The following is a 19,135-nucleotide window of genomic DNA, read 5'->3' as shown; positions in this document are numbered from 1 at the left end:
TACCCATGTAATAAAACAATATAGTGGGAGATCATTTTTTTATCCAAGAACAAAAAAAAAAAAAGAATCATAGTTTTGCTATTAAAAAAAAAAACAGTACTCATATATAAGTTCAGGTAGATTGGGCCTGCAAAAGTGTAGAGATTGAGCTTACTGTAAATTAAACGTATTGAAAGAATTTGTATATCAACAGACACAAAATAGATACACTTAGACATTATGGGTTCATACTAGGCCATCTGTCGTTGTGGGCCATTTTAATGTAAAACTATTAGGTGCTTGGGGGTGTGGCCAAGATACCAGACTGCTAGCAGCACTGAACATTAGCTCTGCTTATAACATTTTTATTCTGATAGGAAATTTAATCTAATTTTTGGAAATACTAATCCAAAAGTATATCAGAGGGTTTGTGAATATAGGGCCTTTATTATTTTTCAAAAATTAGCATTAAAACATAAGTTTTTATTATTTTTTCCTGTCAAGAAGTTTTTCCTCAAGAAATCCAAGTATGAGTAACTCCAAGAACTCTCATCAGGGCAGTGTGGTAAAGAAGGAGCTGCAAACATTAATAACTACTATTCAAGAACTATCTATAACAATGGACAAACGAGAGAATAACATGGATGCTATTAAACAAGACTGTAGAAAGCAGCTTGCATTCTTAGTGAAATGGCTAAAAAACATTCTGAACAAATTGCTTCTATCGAGGAATCTGTAGCAGACATGGATGGCAGACTGATAGAATGCAAAAGTCAAAATGAGTTTCTTCTGATACAGAATACAAAACTAACAGAAAAGCTGGAAGGCCTAGAAAGTAGGTCACGGAGAAACAACATTAGAATCTCTGGAGTACCAGAAAAGGAAGAAGGAACTGATATGATACACTTTCTTAATAACTGGCTTCAAACAGCACTAAATCTTCCTGAAACCCTTTCCTTCGGTATAGAGGGCTCACTGGTCTCTAGCTAAACTTGCTTCAACAACAGTTTCTCCTAACCCCAGATCCATCATTGTTAGATTTTTGTCCTCCCAAGATAAGGATTTGGTTCTGAAGTCTGCATGGAATAATTCTCCCATCAAGATAAAGGATAAACTTGTTTGTTTTGACAATGACTATACTTCGTCTGTCATATCTAGAAGGAAAGAATGTGTTCCCTTAATTAAATCTCTTAAAAAAGTTAACATCAAAGCACAAATTCTCTTTCCCTCCAGGATAAAAATATTTTTACCAGAAGGTGAGAAGATCTTTAGCTCTTTGTCAGAGGCTTTGGACTTTATTCACAAGAAAAAAATACTAACTGATATAGAGGACATGGAATGGTCTACACAGAGTCTGAAAAGACATGCAACCAAGAACACTTGGATTGTCAAAGAAAGTGCAAATAAATTAAAAGACAAATAGGACTGTTATCAAATAATTCTAAATACTTTCTTGCAGAACTCTTTACTTAATGTTTTATTGGAATATATACACAAAGCAAAGGTAAAGTGTCTTTATTTTACATAATATTTTATTGGAAGACATACAAAACAAAGGTCTTTATTTTGCATAGGCATGTATCTATGTATGTAAACATGCATGCATGTGTATGTATTATATATATCTATATATATATATATATATATATATATATATATATATATATATATATATATATATACACATATATATATGTGTGTGTGTGTGTGTATATATATATATATATATATATATATATGTGTGTGTGTGTGTGTGTGTGTGTGTGTGCATATATAGATATATCTATAGATATATATGTGTGTGTGTGTGTGTGTGTGTGTGTGTGTGTGTGTGTGTATGTGTGTGAGCATGTGTGCTTGTATGTACATATGTGCATATATATATATATATATATATATATATATATATATGTATGTATTTTTTTCTTCTTTCATGCCATATGTTTACTATAACTGGGGCACAGTTAACTTCATTATATATTCATTTGGGGTACAAAAGTCATGCTATCTCACTATTAATTATTGATTTCCAAAGTAAAGCATTCATGTGTGTTAGTGGTGGGGTAACACTTTGGGTGGCCATTGTAGTGCAGCTGTTAGCATTGCCGCCTCACAGCAAGAGGTTCTCTGGTTTGATTCTCAGCTGGGGTGCCTTCTGTGTGGAGTCTGCATGTCCTGCCTGTGGTCGCGTGGGTTTCCTCTGGGTGCTCCGGTTTCATCCCAAAGACATGCAGTAGGTGGATTGGACACTCTAAATTGGCCCTAGGTGTGAGTGTGTGCATGTGTGTGCCTTCTGTGGAAGGTTGGGCGCCAGGCTGACAACTCAACACCGTAAAACTCCACTGCCAATCATGAGTGGACAGGTGATCCGCTGTGGTGACCCCTAACCAGGAAAAGCCGAAAGAAGAAGTGGTGGGGTAACACTTTAGAGTTTACTGTTTAGTCTATTATGATTACACTGTATGGAATCCCCACAAAAAAGTGCCCTTAGAAGATGGTTTACTTACGATAGTTTTGTTTCTTATTGACAGTGTTGAAAGATGTAACTCAACTGTCTAACCTCAGTCTCGCTCAGCACTCACTTACCTGGTTTAAGAGTTATCTTTCTGACAGATCCCAGGCTATGAAATGGAAAACAGGTACCTCAATCTTCCTTCCCACCCCAACCGGGGTTCCCCAGGGTTCAATACTTGGTCCAATGCTCTTCAATATATTTATCAATGAATTCCAAGCAGCCATTCCCAACACTAAAATAGTGCAGGTATGCAGATGACTCCACTTTAATCTGCTCTGCTCCTAATCTTCCTGCTCTCCAAGCAATTACCTACCTTCACAGCCACTGAGAACTGGATGCTTCAAAACTACCTCTCTCTTAATGCTAATAAATCCAAAATCCTACTTTTCTTTCCCTCTAAAAACACGCGCCTTGACAAACAATCTTTCAATATTATCAGTAATACCATCTCCCCAATAGAAGTTGTCCCCTTCACTAAACTTCTCGGTGTTACTATTGACGAACACCAAAAATTTGATATGCATGTCCAATCAAATATAAAAAAAAAACTATCAAAAACTTGGTTTACTATACAGAAACTCACACTTCCTCTCTCCCTCTACCAGGCATACTCTTGCCATTACCTACTTACTACCTTCACTGTTATACGGTGCCCCTCTACTAACCAACCTTGCTTCCTCCATCTCCGCAAAACTAGAAATCTGCTACAACAAAATCTCCAAATTCGCTACTAAATCTAAACACTCCTCCCACCATTGCTCTTCCCTTCACATGCTAAAGTGGCTAGAACTTCCCAACTACCTCAACTACCTCCAACTCACTACAGCCCACAAATTAATCAATAATCCTACTGCATGCCCTGCTCTAGCAAACCTCCTTCCTTCTTATACTCCTTACAGACCCCTAAGATCTGCACAACAAAATCAACTTTCTATTCACAAACCAAAATGTCCCACTGGCCAGTATCTGCTATCCTACTCCTTAGCAAAAAAAGGAACTCTCTTCCCCCCTCAATAAGAACTTCCAATAACTTTGAACTATTCAAATCTGAGCTTCATTCCCATCTCTCCCTTAACTGGAAATGTAATTGTTCTCTGCCCCTCTAATCCTAATAAACTCACTCCTACCTGTTCTTTATTAATTACTTCTACACCTTGGCAATTCTGCCCAACAGCTTCCCTTTAACATTTCTAACATAACTTATGAACCTTTAATGTATATACTGTATATACTATACATAGTGTTCTTTCTCTAGTCTCCCTCTCTCTTTATACTTCTTCCTTCTAAACCTATATTACATTTGACTAATAAATGACTCTATCTTCTATTTGCATCCAACTCTCTTCAACTTACTTTACCCTCCTTCCCCCTTCTATAACTCCCTACCCCTTTTTTCACATTTTTTTCACATCTGTTCTCCTTCTAATTAACAATTCTCTTACTTCTCTACTCAACTACCTCTCTCTCCTTTCTCTTCTTTTACGTACTTATTCCTACTACTCTGTTTACTTCCCAATACCCTTCCTACTTACCATACATGTTCTTCAGGAACTATCCTCAAGTCTTCTATACTCTTCTATTTGCACTGCATTTTTGCTACAACTCTCTGCTTCATTTTATATTCTTGTTTAAAATACTATATAACACTATGTCTTATTCATAATTGCATTTTATGTTATTTTTTATTGTATTCTTTACTTTACTTTACTGTTTATTATATTGTATTTTTTATTTATCTTTGTAATTTTGGATCTTTTCCCCCTGGGCCTCCACTGAAAATGGGTTCCTTGAGCCCAGTGGACAACCCCGGTTATCAAACTGGAAATGAATAAATAAATAAATAAATGTTCATATCATGATTAATATATATGTCTTTACTTAAAATCTGCATTTCTTAGTGTAATATATCAACATTCAGTGCTTTACATTAACTAAATGTTCTAATTTTAATTCTTAACCTAATTTAGTTTACGGGATGTAAATGATTGATTTATGGGGAAAATCTTACTTTCCCAACATTTTTAAGGAAGGGCTGTTCATGTGTTTTTTTCAGTGTGGAGGCTGCTCGTGCACTTTTTATGCTCCTTTAGAAAGGAGAAAATGTAGTTGTTTGAAATTCCCACCAAAAATGCCTTTTCTAAGCCTCTTTGACTGTTTCTTCACATGCACGAGCATCTACAGGGCACTAGCAGCAAGCAAGAGAAGCTGGAAGCAAGAATACAGTGAGCGATGACATTACACAACCTTTGAACTCATGCATGACTTAGAAATCAGGAAGTAAAGCTGTAAATGAAACTAGAAGAAAAAGTAACTGTTTTGTTTGGTTGTTTTTTCATCTTTTATGCATCTAAAGGTATGGAATCATTTTAAATATGTATTTCTAACAAGCTAGGACTTTAATAAAGTGATTATTTTACTAGTCGAATGAGGAAAATTGCATTTTAATGCTACTGTATGTCTGTTGCTTTGAAACACTGAAGTCTGACAAGATACCATTCTTTGCTTTGATAGCATGCCCTAAATGATAATATATTAATATCTGACTACTTAAACAACCAATTTATTTAATATTTTGAATGCAAAGATATATAGCACTGAATCTCCTTTTCCTTCTGCTACTTTTATGCTTAAGCAACTTTAATCTATATTAGGTATTCTCATTGATGCAGACTTAAAGCAATGTAATCAGACTCAGTTGCAATGATAGTTATGATACTATGATTCAAATCTTTGTATGACCACATACACTGTAGGAATGGATTGTTAAAATGCTCTAGATCACTCATTCAGTTCAATTAGTATTAATAGACCATATTTTTTTCTGTATTGCTATAGTTATAAACACAAGAGACTGTAATACAGGTATAATATATATATAGGTATTAGAAGCTTATGCTGATAATGCAACTAGGTTAATTGGTGAAACTGACTCCTTATTCTTTAATACCTAGTAGTGGTTTACACAATATTACATATTGATCCACTGTGATTGCCTGATGGACTTTTTATGTTCATATTGAGTTACCTTAGAAATGCTTTACTGTTTATACATATATATATATATATATATATATATATATATATATATATATATATATATATACTACATTTAAAGCAGAAGCTGTTTATGTATGTTTTTGGTGTGTGATATGGTATTAAAGGGTGGTTTAGTTAATTTATTTACTAAACCTGGAACTTTACGTTCCATGTATGTATGTTTTCTTAGTTGTTGGTTTCAGAATTTGTTTCTAAAGATTTTTGACTCATCCATGATACATAACTTCATGAATTATACTTGGAAGGTATTACTGATGCTCTAAATATAACTTTAACAAATTATATATAAATGCTTATTATTAAATATTAATGGCTTAAATAACAATGTCAAAAGAGCTGGTTTAATTAAATTTATTAAAATGCACAGAGCTCAGATAATCTTCTTGCAGGAAAACCACTTGCTGGAGAAGTTTGTTTGTGTCTTTCGGCTTTTCCCGGTTAGGGGTCGCCACAGCGGAACTCCAGTCCGCTAATGATTGGCAGTAGATTTTTACTTGCTGGCTTGCCGGGCCTAACGCACAACCTTCAACGAAGGAATGCCCATTTATGCATGTCGCCACACAGAAGACGTTCTAACTGAGTATCGAACGGGAAACGTCTAACTGTGAGGCAACAACGCTACCACAGCACCACCACCACTGTAGCATTGCAAAAATTATCATTTAATGGTTTTACATTTCTCATGGATTCCTGCTTTAGAGCCAAAAGGAGAGGTTCTTATACCATGGAATAATACTTATACACTACCTAAAATTGTAAGTACCTTTTCAGATAAAGACGGAATGTTAAGCTTAGTAGTGTCAGAAGTTAATAAGAAATGCATCACACTGGTAAACTCAGATTGGATTCCTGGTCTAGGAACTAAATATGTGAAGAAATACTTCAATTGCATTACTTTACATGCAAAGGGAGAAATTATTCTGGCGGGAGAGTTCAATTGCTTGTTATCAGATGAAGACACCTCTAAAAATAGTAAGGTTAAACTAATGACAAAAGCTAAAAAGGTAAACAGTTTTATATCCTCAATAAATTTTAGAGACATACATAATTTAAGAGTTCAAAATTCACTTCAATACACTCATTATTCTTTCCGATTTGGCGCACAAACTAATATTGATAAGATTTTTGTGTCTAACACTGTTTACTCTAAAATAAGTGATGTTGCAATACAGTCATGTCCACTCTCTGACCACAATGCCTTTTTGTTCAGCTTGACTGTGAAAAAAGATGATATGATAATTTTTCAAAGAATCCCAGCCTATGTTATTAAGTTAAAAGGTTTTAAGGAGTGGTTATTAAAAGAAATAAATCCATTTATGGAAAACAACAATAATGGTGAAGTAACAGATATCATACTCTGGGATGCATTAAAAGTTCACATCTTTAGTGGAATTAAAGCTTGGTATGTTCAAAGGAGAAAGGAATGGGGCAAGGACATTGTTGATTTACAAGCCAAAATAGATAAGTTAAAACTAAATTTAAAATCAAATGATAAAGCAGTACTTACTGAAATTTCTAATCTAAACCACAAATATTTAGAAATATTGAATCATAAGGTTGCTATAAGCTTAGAAAAGATTAAACTACAGTCCTATTCAGTAAACCCCAGACATTTACATAAACTAGCTATCAGAACCAAATATATTAATAAACAAAATCATATTAATGAAATTAAATTCAAGAATAATAACACAGTAAAAAGAACAACTGATTTAGGAAGTATATTTGAAGCCTTTAGAAATCATTATTGGTCAATCAATGACATGCAATCACCACTAGATTTAGACGATGTAATAGATACATTTATACAAGAAAATATCAAGACTAAACTATAAAAACAACAAAATAGTACCCTAAATAAACAAATAACCTTAGCAGAAGTGAAAGAACAAGTTAAAAATCTGAAAGATAATAAAGCCCCAGGGTTAGATGGGATAATCCCAGAAATATATAAAATTATTCCAGAGCACACAATAAAGTTATTAAACACATTCTCCATGGTTAAACAAGACTTAATTTTTCCTCCCTCGTGGAAGTACTCAATATTTTCCCCCATTCTGAAACAAGGTAAGGACCCCCAACTATGTGCATCCTATAGACCCATATCATTGTTAAATATTGATTATAAAATGTTCATGTCTATCCTAGCCAAAAGACTAAAGAATATATTACCCAATCTAATACACTTTAATCAGATTGGCTTTATCTTACATAGAAAATTACACGACAATATTATTAAGCTACTATCTCTAATAGACATTGCAAACAAAACTAAGAAACAATTAACTATTATTAGTCTGGATATTGATAAGGTGTTTGATTCCCATAGTTGTTCATACTTACAAAAAATCTTTAAAGAATTTAACTTTACTTCAGATTTCACTAAACTGATATTCAATATTTATAGTGATTCTAAAGCATTTGTTAAGATTGGTTCATGTCTATCATCCCCAGTACAAATTTATAAGGGAACTAGACAAGGTTGTCCTCTATCCCCATTATTTTTCGCTTTATCAGTAGAACCTTTTACTTCATTTATTAGAAATAACCCCAAGTATCAAAGGATTTCAAGTTAATGAGGGATACTGTCCAAAAGTTCAACTTTTTGCTGGTGATATTCTACTAACATCCAGTGACATAGAAGGCGCTTTACAATATATCATGAATGCCATAACTCTATTTGGAAAAATCTCAGGGCTCAATTTTAATCAAAATAAAACCAAAACACTTTTAATCAATAAGAAAATAAATAGCAATTTGCAAAAATACCATACATTCAACTGGGAAAATGATACAATAGATTATCTAGGAGTAAGTATTAAGAATAAATGGAATGAAACTATTAAATTTAACTTCACTAAACTGGTAGCTATAATCAGTGACTTGACTAAAAAGTGGAACAAAATGTTTTTCACCATGGAAGACAGACTTACATTAATAAAAATTATTATTTTGCCCAAGATTTTATTTTACATACAATCATTGATTTTACCTCCTCCTAAGAAATTCTTTAAACAAATAGATTCCATATTACTAACTTTTTTATGGTTCCCAAAGAAACCAAGAATAACCTATAAATGGCATGTTAGAGCCTGGGACAGTAATGGGATTGGCTTTCCCAACATAGAATTATATTCCAAATCTGTTATTATTAACATAATATTACACTAGATTTCATCTATATACACCTCTAGCTGGAAACCACTGCAAGAAATACATATAACTTCCTCTGAGAACTCAGAAACTCAGTTTAAGGAAACCTTTGGAATTAACAAAATATTTTGGGTACTCCGTGAATATTGCTTATATAATAAGAAATTTAGCCACTTCTCACATGGTATGAACCAAATATTTTATATTTTCAAAAATATAATCAACAGCAATTGTAGTCTAAAGAACACCTTTTTCATTACATTTTCCATAGCTTATACACCAGATTGCCTAGATACCTTCAATATCAATAAGATGCAGAATCTTAAAGAGAATAATCTAAAGTTTTGGCACCAGTTTATAGACAATAACAACATCCAACCAATGAACTTTCACTTAGCCAGTTATAATGTCTGTCAAGATAATTGGCTCTGTATTCAATCTTTAAGACAGTTTGTTGAAAATAAAGTGAGAGTGTCAATAAATCTGGAAACTGACATTATCCCAAGACTGATACAACTATTCATATGGTGTATGAACATTGAACATAAATTAAGTATATCACCTGCATATAAAATCCTACGAGAAGACTTGATTCCTTTTGACAAAGCTTTTTGGAATTACTCCATAAAGATTAACGGTGAACCTTTTTCTAACGATAATACGAAACAGTTATTAAATTCAGTAAAAAGCACTTCATCTTTATATTGGAGACTATATATCTGGAGATTTATTTATTGAAGCTTTTACACCCCACACAGAATTGAACTTATAACCAAGAGTAATGAAAGCAAATGCTGGAGGTGTGGTGATATTCTTGAAGCCAGCTGGGTTCATATGTTCATCGAATGTAGAACTCTCACACAATACTGGAGTGATTTTAGACATTTGGCAAAAGCCCTGTGGTCTGATAACTGTCAAATTACTAGCTCTTTGATATTATTCAATGTCCCTACCCCAAGTATAATTCCTAGACATCAGTTACCTGTTGCTATTGCTCAAAAAATAATTACATTGAACTTGAAAAATAAGCAAGCTCTTATGTTTACTGAGTTTATTTCAATAACAAAATCTGTATGTAAAAAAGAAATGCAAACTATTTATCAGAGACCATCAAATGTAACACAAAAGACCAGCTTGCCAAAAATTGAAAAGATTGTTAGATAAATACTGATTACCTTTTGTGGATAAAACAAATTTTTATCATGGATGTTTGTATATAGTGTAAATAGTTATGCTTTTATAGTGTTTATTTTTAATACTTTATGTCCATGTTTATTAACAAAATGTAATAATGTTTTTTGGGGAAAAAAAGATATTAGGTGCTTAAAATTAAGTTATGCCTTTGTTGTATATGTTCACCTATCCCTTTCCATGATCTATAGTTATATGTTACTCCAATGATAATAGATCAAAACATAAATATTTGAAAGGGACCTTTGCAGTCTTATAAAGTATTTAGGAGCTGCCTCTGTCAATTAGTAGTAAAGGGTGGAGTCCTGCAGTAAATTTCCTGTTTGTCATCCACTGACCAAAGTTACACTACAGTGTTGTCAGCAAAGAGCTTTGTTTTACATGGATGTGGTGTCTGTTCTAGAGCAATGGTATCCTCTGCAAGATACACTTGTCCTTCCCAAGTATTCTGTTAATGTTGCACAAGAAGCTGAGTTCCCTGGATTGAGCATTCCTGATACAGTTTGACTTGAGGATGTGAAGTAGGTCCATCAGTAATGGGTCAGAGAGTGTCTTGCATGCTAGACAGATGTCAAAGCTTGGCAGTCTGTAAGAGATCGAATACGGCCAGAGGGCTTTGATGCAGTCTGGGAAGGACATATTGTTTAGGCTTTGCACCTTTTTGTAAGGTATCTTTGTGGGCATTCCAGATGTTGCATGTGTCTGTACAGATGCATAACAAAGGGGGTGTTACACTCATTAACTTAATGAGGGTTGAGTAAAGGGGGACAATGACATCAGTGGATCTAGAAGAAATCCCCTTTTAAGGCATGCTCTTGCATTAAAAAATGTTCTATTTTTCTTAGGCCATTGCATTTTTGTCAGTTTAAGTTCTCCATACTCCTGTTTTTGCAATATTAACCTTTGTCACTGCAAGGGTGCTTTATTTGTTTACATATTCATATAGTTGCAAAAAAATGAAGTGCAAAACTACTTCACAGGGCTTCTCTCCTGGTGTTTTTTGCCAAATTCTCCTCAGTCTATATACAACATCAAGTCCTATTTGAAAAGAAAGCACAGGTGTACTGAGGCCAAAATGCTTGATAAAAAGTAATAAAAAAGTGCATTCCAATATTGTTATAATTGTTGCTGTGTTTTATTACCTATATGGGATTGCTGAGCTGCGGTACTTTTCTCGGGCTGTCTAAAATGTTTAACCTATTTTAAGTCGTGCATATTTCTAAAAAACTTGTGCATGAGTCAGATTAATGCTAAGATATTTCCTTTCTACAGTTGATAAACATCTGTAAGTCATAATCTGTGTTGTTTCTTGCATTACTTCTTTTTTATTTTATTCAGTACTACCAGAACGGGTAAAATAATGCTCTGGCACTGGAATATGTTAATACAAGCTGTTACTGAATGATAAGCAGGAGAAATTTATGGATATATTAGAATGAGGGAAAATAAGAAATCGTTCAGACAAGAATGCATCTAGAAGCAACTGCAGGTTAGCTTGATTCCTGACATCTGCATTCTGGGAGCTGATTTCCATCAGGACTATTGTTTTTCTTCTCAGCTGGCTTTGCATTCTGCATGATTATATGAATTAGTTTATAAATACTTCCTTCTGCACGGCATGCTATGTACTCAGAATCTTTACTGAGTTCTTTTTTATTTACTAATGAGGAAAATTTAAAAAAATGCACAGAAAAAGGGCAGAGAGAGAAAAGATATTCTGAGTGTGTAACTATTTTCAGCTGTTAGTATTTCTCAAGATTCACAGGCACACACAGTGCTTGCTGGTTTTCCTCTTAGCTGTCAGTCTCTATGCATTCCATATTCACAGATGAAACACAGGAGATTTAGCATAGATGCACATTTAGCTTTATTAGCCCAAGGCACTCAAAAAAAGTTTGAAACATGCTCCTGACGCTGGATTACCTTTAAAGGGAAAAAGCATCATTAGCAGGCAATTCTAGTACATCTTTATACGTTACAGTCAGCACCCTTGGTTTTCTCTTGCTCAAGTCCTCATAATTTATTCGTAAATAGCTCTAATGGGTTTCCTTATGACTGGTTTGAACAGACAAAATGAAGTTGTCTATTTCCACAGTTCCTGTAAAGGATTATAGGCACTGATAGAGAAAATGTGTGAACCCAACTTACCCTGCTCAATATTCAGTTCTAAAATTGATTGAAAGCCCCACATTGTCTGCAGACGTTACATCATCTTTAACCTATATTGAATGACAAATACCTCCACAAGTCCCATGGCTCCACCTGCAGTAGTGGGGTACTTTTGTAGGACAAGGCTGTAAAAAAATTAATGGTACCCTTTCATTCTTCTTAATAAATCATGATGGCATTTCCTGAACTTGTTAGCACAAAGTTTCAAACACTTGTTATTTTACAAATTGTTCTGGCTTAGTCTTTTGTACATATGTCTAGTAATCATGGAGCAGGGTGAAAAACAATTACACAGACATATCTATATATCGGGTCTGTGTTTAATCATTAAACAGTCTGTTCATCAAATGGCTGTTCTTTGAACACTAATCATCGAACCTTACTTTACTCGAACGGCCATATCATCATAATGATTTATATCAAACTATGATAGTTGGCCAACAAAAAGGAAGTGTAAGGAAGTACTTACATATCAGAAATTTAGCTATAAGAAAATCTGCCCTTTCCCTCTGCAGTGCAATCGCAGAGTCGGTAAATGTAATAAGGGGGTGTGTGGAGGGCTCAGCTACCCACAAGAGGAAGATTAGGTGAACACTGGACACTTGTTACTCGGGGAGGGGGAGGGTTGTGCCCTCACACCCCCGCTAATTATATATACCAACTCCGAGATCGCACTGCAATGGGGAAAGGGCAGTTTTCCTTATAGCTAAGTTACCAGTAAGTAAGTAGTTCCATGCACTTCCTTTATGTTGGGCAACTATCATCGTTTGATGTAAATCAGTATGATGTTAATGCCATTTAATTATAGTAAACTTCAATGATTAGTGTTCAACGAACAGCCATTGGATGAACATGCTGTATGACAATTAAACATAGACCCCTATGTATCTATATGTAGCTATATACATACATATGTCTATATTCCTCTCTCTCTATATATATATATATATATATATATATATAAATATATATATATATATATATATATATATATATATATATATATATATATATATATATATATATATATATATATATATATATATATATATACACACACACACACACACACACACACACACACACACACACACACACATATATATATATATATATATATATATATATATATATATATATATCTGTAGATGGATAGATGCACACAGACAGAAAAGACATGTACACACAGACACACACACACACACACACACACACACACACACACACACACACACACACACACACACACACACACAGTGTGTGTTTTTATCATATGTACCAGTATGTAAAGCAATATCTGCATACTTGCCTGTCATTGCCCAGGATATCCGTCAGTGTCGTGCGACATAAGAACAATTTGTCTATTATTTACTTTATTTTACATTTGTTAACTGGGAAAGTCCAACTGGACACAGGTCCTTTTTCAGCAGAGGCCCATGGAGAAGAGCTCCACATAAAACATACTTGGTTATCAAAAATTTGAATACAATATTTATTACATACACAGTTTTAGACAGTAGTAAATATGCAATGTTTTACATACAGACATAGTTAGAAATTATATGATATCAAGTTGTATTCAAAGAAGCGCAACTAGAGTTTTACAGGAATGAAGGAGTCCCTCCATCAACAGAAAATGAATTTACAATTAGTATTTCTTAGTCATCAGAATTAGACCTTAGTTTGAATAAGGTAGCGGCATAGAAGCAGTAGTTAAAATCATTAGGAACAGGCAGTTTAATCAGGCACAGTACAGGGACATAGCCATTTATTGGATACATGAGCTTTTAGCGATAGTTGGAGAAGAGGGATTCGCCAGCCTGATTATTTGCAGTTTAAAATTTTAATAGGGTTTTGTTACTGGCTCATAGGGTTCTAGTACTGGAGTATGGCTATAGTAGGTTTTGCAAGGCAGATGTGTTTTCTTGATGATACAGTATTTTATAGGCCATGGTAATTTGGTTATATCGCAGACGTTGAGGAAGCTTTAACCAGTTGAGCTGCTTGAGTGCTGTACAGTGATGCGACCTGATGTTTGAGTTGGTAAATATGGGTGATGCGCAGAGCACAATTGAGATCAAATGTGTTTGAGCTATAGCGAATTTTGTGTTTTTTGTATGGTAGTGTTTGTTCCTATATAGTACACCTATTTTTTGTGTACTGTTTTATGGCTTGAGATATGTGGATGCCAAATCTTATGTATTATCTATTTCAACTCCCAGTAGCTTAGTGTGAACAGTGGGTCTGATGATGATGCTGTTTGTTGATATAGTATTAAAAGAGGGGAGGGGTGCAGCAGTTGTAGTGGGGTGGAACAGCATAAGCTTGGTTTTTATTGGGTTGAGGATAAGGAGGGAGTTTGATAGCCATATTTTGATTGGTAGAAATGACTTGTGTCATTGATTGCAGTTGGTGTATGGAAGGGGCAGCACATATTACTGTGGAGTCATTGGCGTACTGAATAAGGGATGCATGTGGGGCTGAAGTATGGAGGTTGTTTGTGAATAATGAGAGAAGTAGGGGACCTAGTATGGATCCATGGAGAACACCTAGGGTCACTGGAAGAAGAGCTGATAGGTTTTCTTGCCAACGTACTGCTTTCTGGCATCCTGTCAGGTAGTCTTGAAACCAAGCAAGAGTAGATTGACAAACTTTTAGCTCTGAAAGGGTGTGTAGAAGTTTGTTGTGTGAAACCATGTTAAAGGCTTTAGATAGGTCTAAGAAAATAGAGGATATATATTTGTGATTGTTTCTATGATAGTTTATAGTGTTGGTGAAAAATAATAAGGCAGTAGTAGTACTGTGATGTGGGTGGAAGCCATGCTGTATATGAGATAGTTGTTTGTTTGCAGGTATTCCATGATTTGTGTGTGAACAATTCTCTCTAGTATGTTAGACAGAGGAGATAAGATAGCAATTGGACAATAGTTGACTAGCTCTGTAGAATTTCCACCTTTGTGTAGTGGAATTATGTGGGAAGCCTTCCAATGATTGGTACTGGTGCTCTAATATGGATCTGTTTATAAGTATTAAAACTGGATAGGCTATGACTTCTGCTGCTAGTTTTAAACCATCTGCTGGTAGGTTGTGTACAGCTAGGGTAGTAGGCTTCAGTTTCTTAATTTTTTTATTGTTACAGTTGAGACAGGTTGAAGGGCTGAAGGAGTTATTGTCCATTCTTAGTCTAAGAGTAGATGATGCTGGGTTGGGTGACTGTTTGCTAGTGAGGGATAATATGGTTTCGTAAAGTATTTATTGAATCGGGTTGCAATATTTTCATCTTTATTGGCAATGGTAGGTTGGTGAGTGCTATTTTTTCCTCATTGCAGTAGGTTCTTTATTGCCAACCAGAATGTATGTGGGTTATTTTGGTGTTTAGTTTGAATATCAGTATCATAGCTTATTTTGTCTTGCTTAATTTGTTCTAAGTTCATGGTAGTTTTGTGCAGGAACATTGGATTTAGTTTTGTGCCAGTGATCCCAGGCTTTGTCTCTAGTTATGAGTAGTGACCTAGTTTCCTTTCTTAGCCATCTTATGGTCCTGGTGGGAGCTTGTGTGTTTAAGGTAGAAAGGAATGTTTTGTTAAAGTGATTGGCAGCATCTTCTAGGTGAAGAAGTTTAATTGTCAGCCAGTTGCAGTGTTTTACCGAGTTTAAATTATTGGGGTTAAATTGCTTTCTGTTCCTTATTTGTTGGTAAGTTCATAGGTTCATAAGCTGGTACTAGGCTATCATCCCTAGGGCCTGTACAAGCCTAGCCATAACAATTCCCTGTCTATTTCTCCCAACAATATTTACTTCCCTAAACCCCTGCCTAGCAGGGCGACTGATGTGATCCCTGGGGAGAATTTCCTATCTCCCATCCAATCGTCAAGGTTCCCTTTGAAGAGGGCCAAGAAGGCGCTCTGCTTGCCATGTATGGGCAGTCTATTCCAGAGTCTGGGGAGTCTCTGGGTCAGGAACCTATCCCTCCAGCATGTTTTGTTCATTGTGATGACAAGGTTTAGATCCCTGGAGCATGTGACACTGAGGGATTGGGATTTCTTTAAGTGTAGCATGTCCAACAGCTCTGGGTTTGACATGGCCTTGTATGTTAAGCAGAGATCGCCTCTGAGTAGACGATATGTGACAGAATATAGCTGGAGGTTTTTTAGTCGGTCAGCATAGGGCATCTGCTTTAGGCCTGTGATTCTTTTAGTGAGGTGTTTCTGGGGCCTTTCCAGTTGTTGCAGATGTCTTGTGAGGTACATACCAAATGGGGTGTTGTAATCTATGATGGGTCTAATGAGGGATGAGTATAGTGGGACAATGACTTCCTTTTTTCTGGATGAAAAGCCCTTAGTGATGAGGTGTGCCACATAGAAGGATTTCCTGACTGTTGTGGTGATGTGGTTATCAAAGGTGAGACCACTGTCCACCTGTGTTCCTAAGTCTCTTATCACACTTTCAGTGTTTAATGTACTGCCACCTATGTGGTAATTCATGGGTACATGTTTTTTCCCAAAGGGGATAACTATACACTTCTTGGCATTGAGCTTTAACCTATGGCTCTAGCACCAAGCAACTATTTCTGTAAGGCCCTTTTGTAGAATATCCACATAATTTGGGGATTCAGTAATGGCTCCCAGTTTGCAGTCATCTGCGAACTTTGTTAGCCAGAGTCCCTTAGTGTTGGCTTGTACTTCAGAGAAGTAAATGCCAAGCAAGAACAGTCCCAGGACTGAACCCTGAGGTACTCCACTTGTCACTTGTCTGGAGCTGGATTTGGAGTCGGCTACTTTTTCAGTGTGGGTTCTGTCAGTAAGCCAGTTGGCAGCCCATCAAGTGATGTAGGGATTTATGCCCAGCTTAATAAGTTTATCTATGATTCCAGAGTGGGGGATGGTGGTGAAGACTTTGGCGAGGTCCAGATAGGCTATGTGGACTGTCTTACACTTGTCCACAGCTCTGGAGACTAATTCAAAGAAGTCAGTCAGGTTCAGGAGGCAGGGACGGCCCTTCACAAACCCAAACTGGGTGGGGTCCAGCGTTTGAAGATTGCCAATGTCTTTGTTTATAAGTTCCATGATAATACGTTCCATGGCCTTGCAGATCAGGTTTATTAGACCGATGGGACGGTAGTTCCCAGGATCCAAGGTAGATCCCCCCTGGTGGAGTGGGATAACTGTAGTTGTGTGCCACTCAGTGGGCACAAAGCCTGAGGTGAGGCTATGATTAAATATGACACTTAGGTGAGGTGCCAGTTCATTTTGTAGTTCATGTAGTATACAGCCTGGGATGTCATCTAGTCCAATGGATGTTGTATTCTTAGCTTTCGAGAGTGCAGTTTTTACCTGTGTGGCTGTGATTACCTGAATTTGGCAATCTTTCGGTATTGAGTTGGGGTCTTTAGGGGGTTTGAGGGGGGTGAAGTTGGCACTGAATCGATCTGTGAGGATATTGGCAATGTCCTTGGGATCAGTATATTTAATGTCATTCTGTTGTAGCTCAGAGCAGATCTGAGAATTGCCATTTAGATTTGTGACATAGCTATAGAATGCCTTGTGGTTGTCTTTGCAATCTTTGACATTTTTATTTAGTTTGTTTTTTTGAGTTAATTCTATATATGATTATATATGTTAGGAGATGGTCATTAAGGCAGTCTGGAAGACAGCCAGAGTGAAGGGAGTGGGTTGGTTTGTTTAAGATGCAGTCAAGTATGGAATGTTTATTGGATGATTTATTAATCCTAGTATGAAGTTGTATGAGCTGGGTGAAGCCATACAGATTAATATGTTCAGTGGGATTTTGAGAACTACATGTTGCCAGTCAATATTAAAATCACCCATGATGATTGTTTCCTGTGGCAGAGATTTTTTAGACCAGCTTAATATGTTCTCTCATGTCCGGGTATTGTCTGTGGGTGGGGTGTAGATTCCAGTGAAATGTACATGTTTATTTGAGTTCAGAGTAAGCTTGGTGAGTAATACTTCAGCATTGTTGAAAGCTGGTGTGTTTTGATTTAAGGATTCTATGACTAGGTGATTTTTATATAGAAAGGCAATGCTACCACCCCTTTTGCCTACTCTGTCTAGGCGTAGAATATTGTAGCCAGGGGGTAGAACCTCATTATTGGACATGCTAGGTTTAAGACATGTTTCTGTGAGTAGGACTATGTCAGGAGAGTATAGAGCTATGCTTACATGTAGTTCATGAATTTTATTACAGATACTTCTAATATTAATGTTTAAGATTAGGAGATCAGTTTTGTTCCTAGGAGGGGTTGTTGATGATAGTGTTTGGGTGCTATTGGTTGCAGTAGGACTTTATAGTTTAGCATTTGGACTGGTATTTGGATGAATGTCTCCATTGAGAGCTAGATTGGAGGCAATGCTCACTAATGTTTTTAAAAATTTGAGTATGTACCTATCATATTTCTGGGAAAGAGTGGAAGTGCTGCGGTTTGGGAGTAGAGTACAGTGGGTGTAATTATGTATTGTTGTAGTGTAGACGGATATAGTGATGTTTATTGGTTTAAGTTTCTTAGGGTTCCGGGTGGGGTGGGGTGAGATCAGTTGTTTTAGCTTGGTGTGGTAGAAGGAGATGTGGGCGACTAAAGTTAGCAATGTAAGAGTTGCAATTTGAGTCATTAGTATTCTGTTGAGAAGGGTCCTAGAATGCATGGGAGTCATTATTTTAGGTTTGTTGTATCTTTTGTTAGTTGCTAGGGTGGGATTAGCTGTACTGTATTGTTATTTGTGTGAGCAGAGGAGACTTAGTGTAGTGTTGAGAGTTTCTTAAGTGGTATAATATGATTAGACAGCAAGCTTGTATTGGTAAGGCATGTTGATTGGGTGATTTTGATTGTGAGTGTGGCTAGTTAAGTATAAATTCAAGGAAATTGGGGTCAGTCAAACAAATTTTGTTTTTATTGTTTAAGAAGGCATCAGAATTTAAGCAGCACTAAATATACTGAATGAGATTTACAAAGATAAGAAATATCACAATGTAAGCTTTTGTTTTCTCTGCATTACGCTGTCCTATCCTAAGATAATGTTACACGGATGTTATTTCATCTGTATCATGTTTGGC

Source organism: Protopterus annectens, chromosome 3.part1 (assembly GCF_019279795.1).
Source record: "Protopterus annectens isolate FY-2018-M chromosome 3.part1, PAN1.0, whole genome shotgun sequence".
Taxonomy (NCBI): Eukaryota; Metazoa; Chordata; order Ceratodontiformes; family Protopteridae; genus Protopterus; species Protopterus annectens.
The sequence above is the reverse complement of the archived record's forward strand: the minus strand, read 5'-3'. Positions refer to the sequence as shown.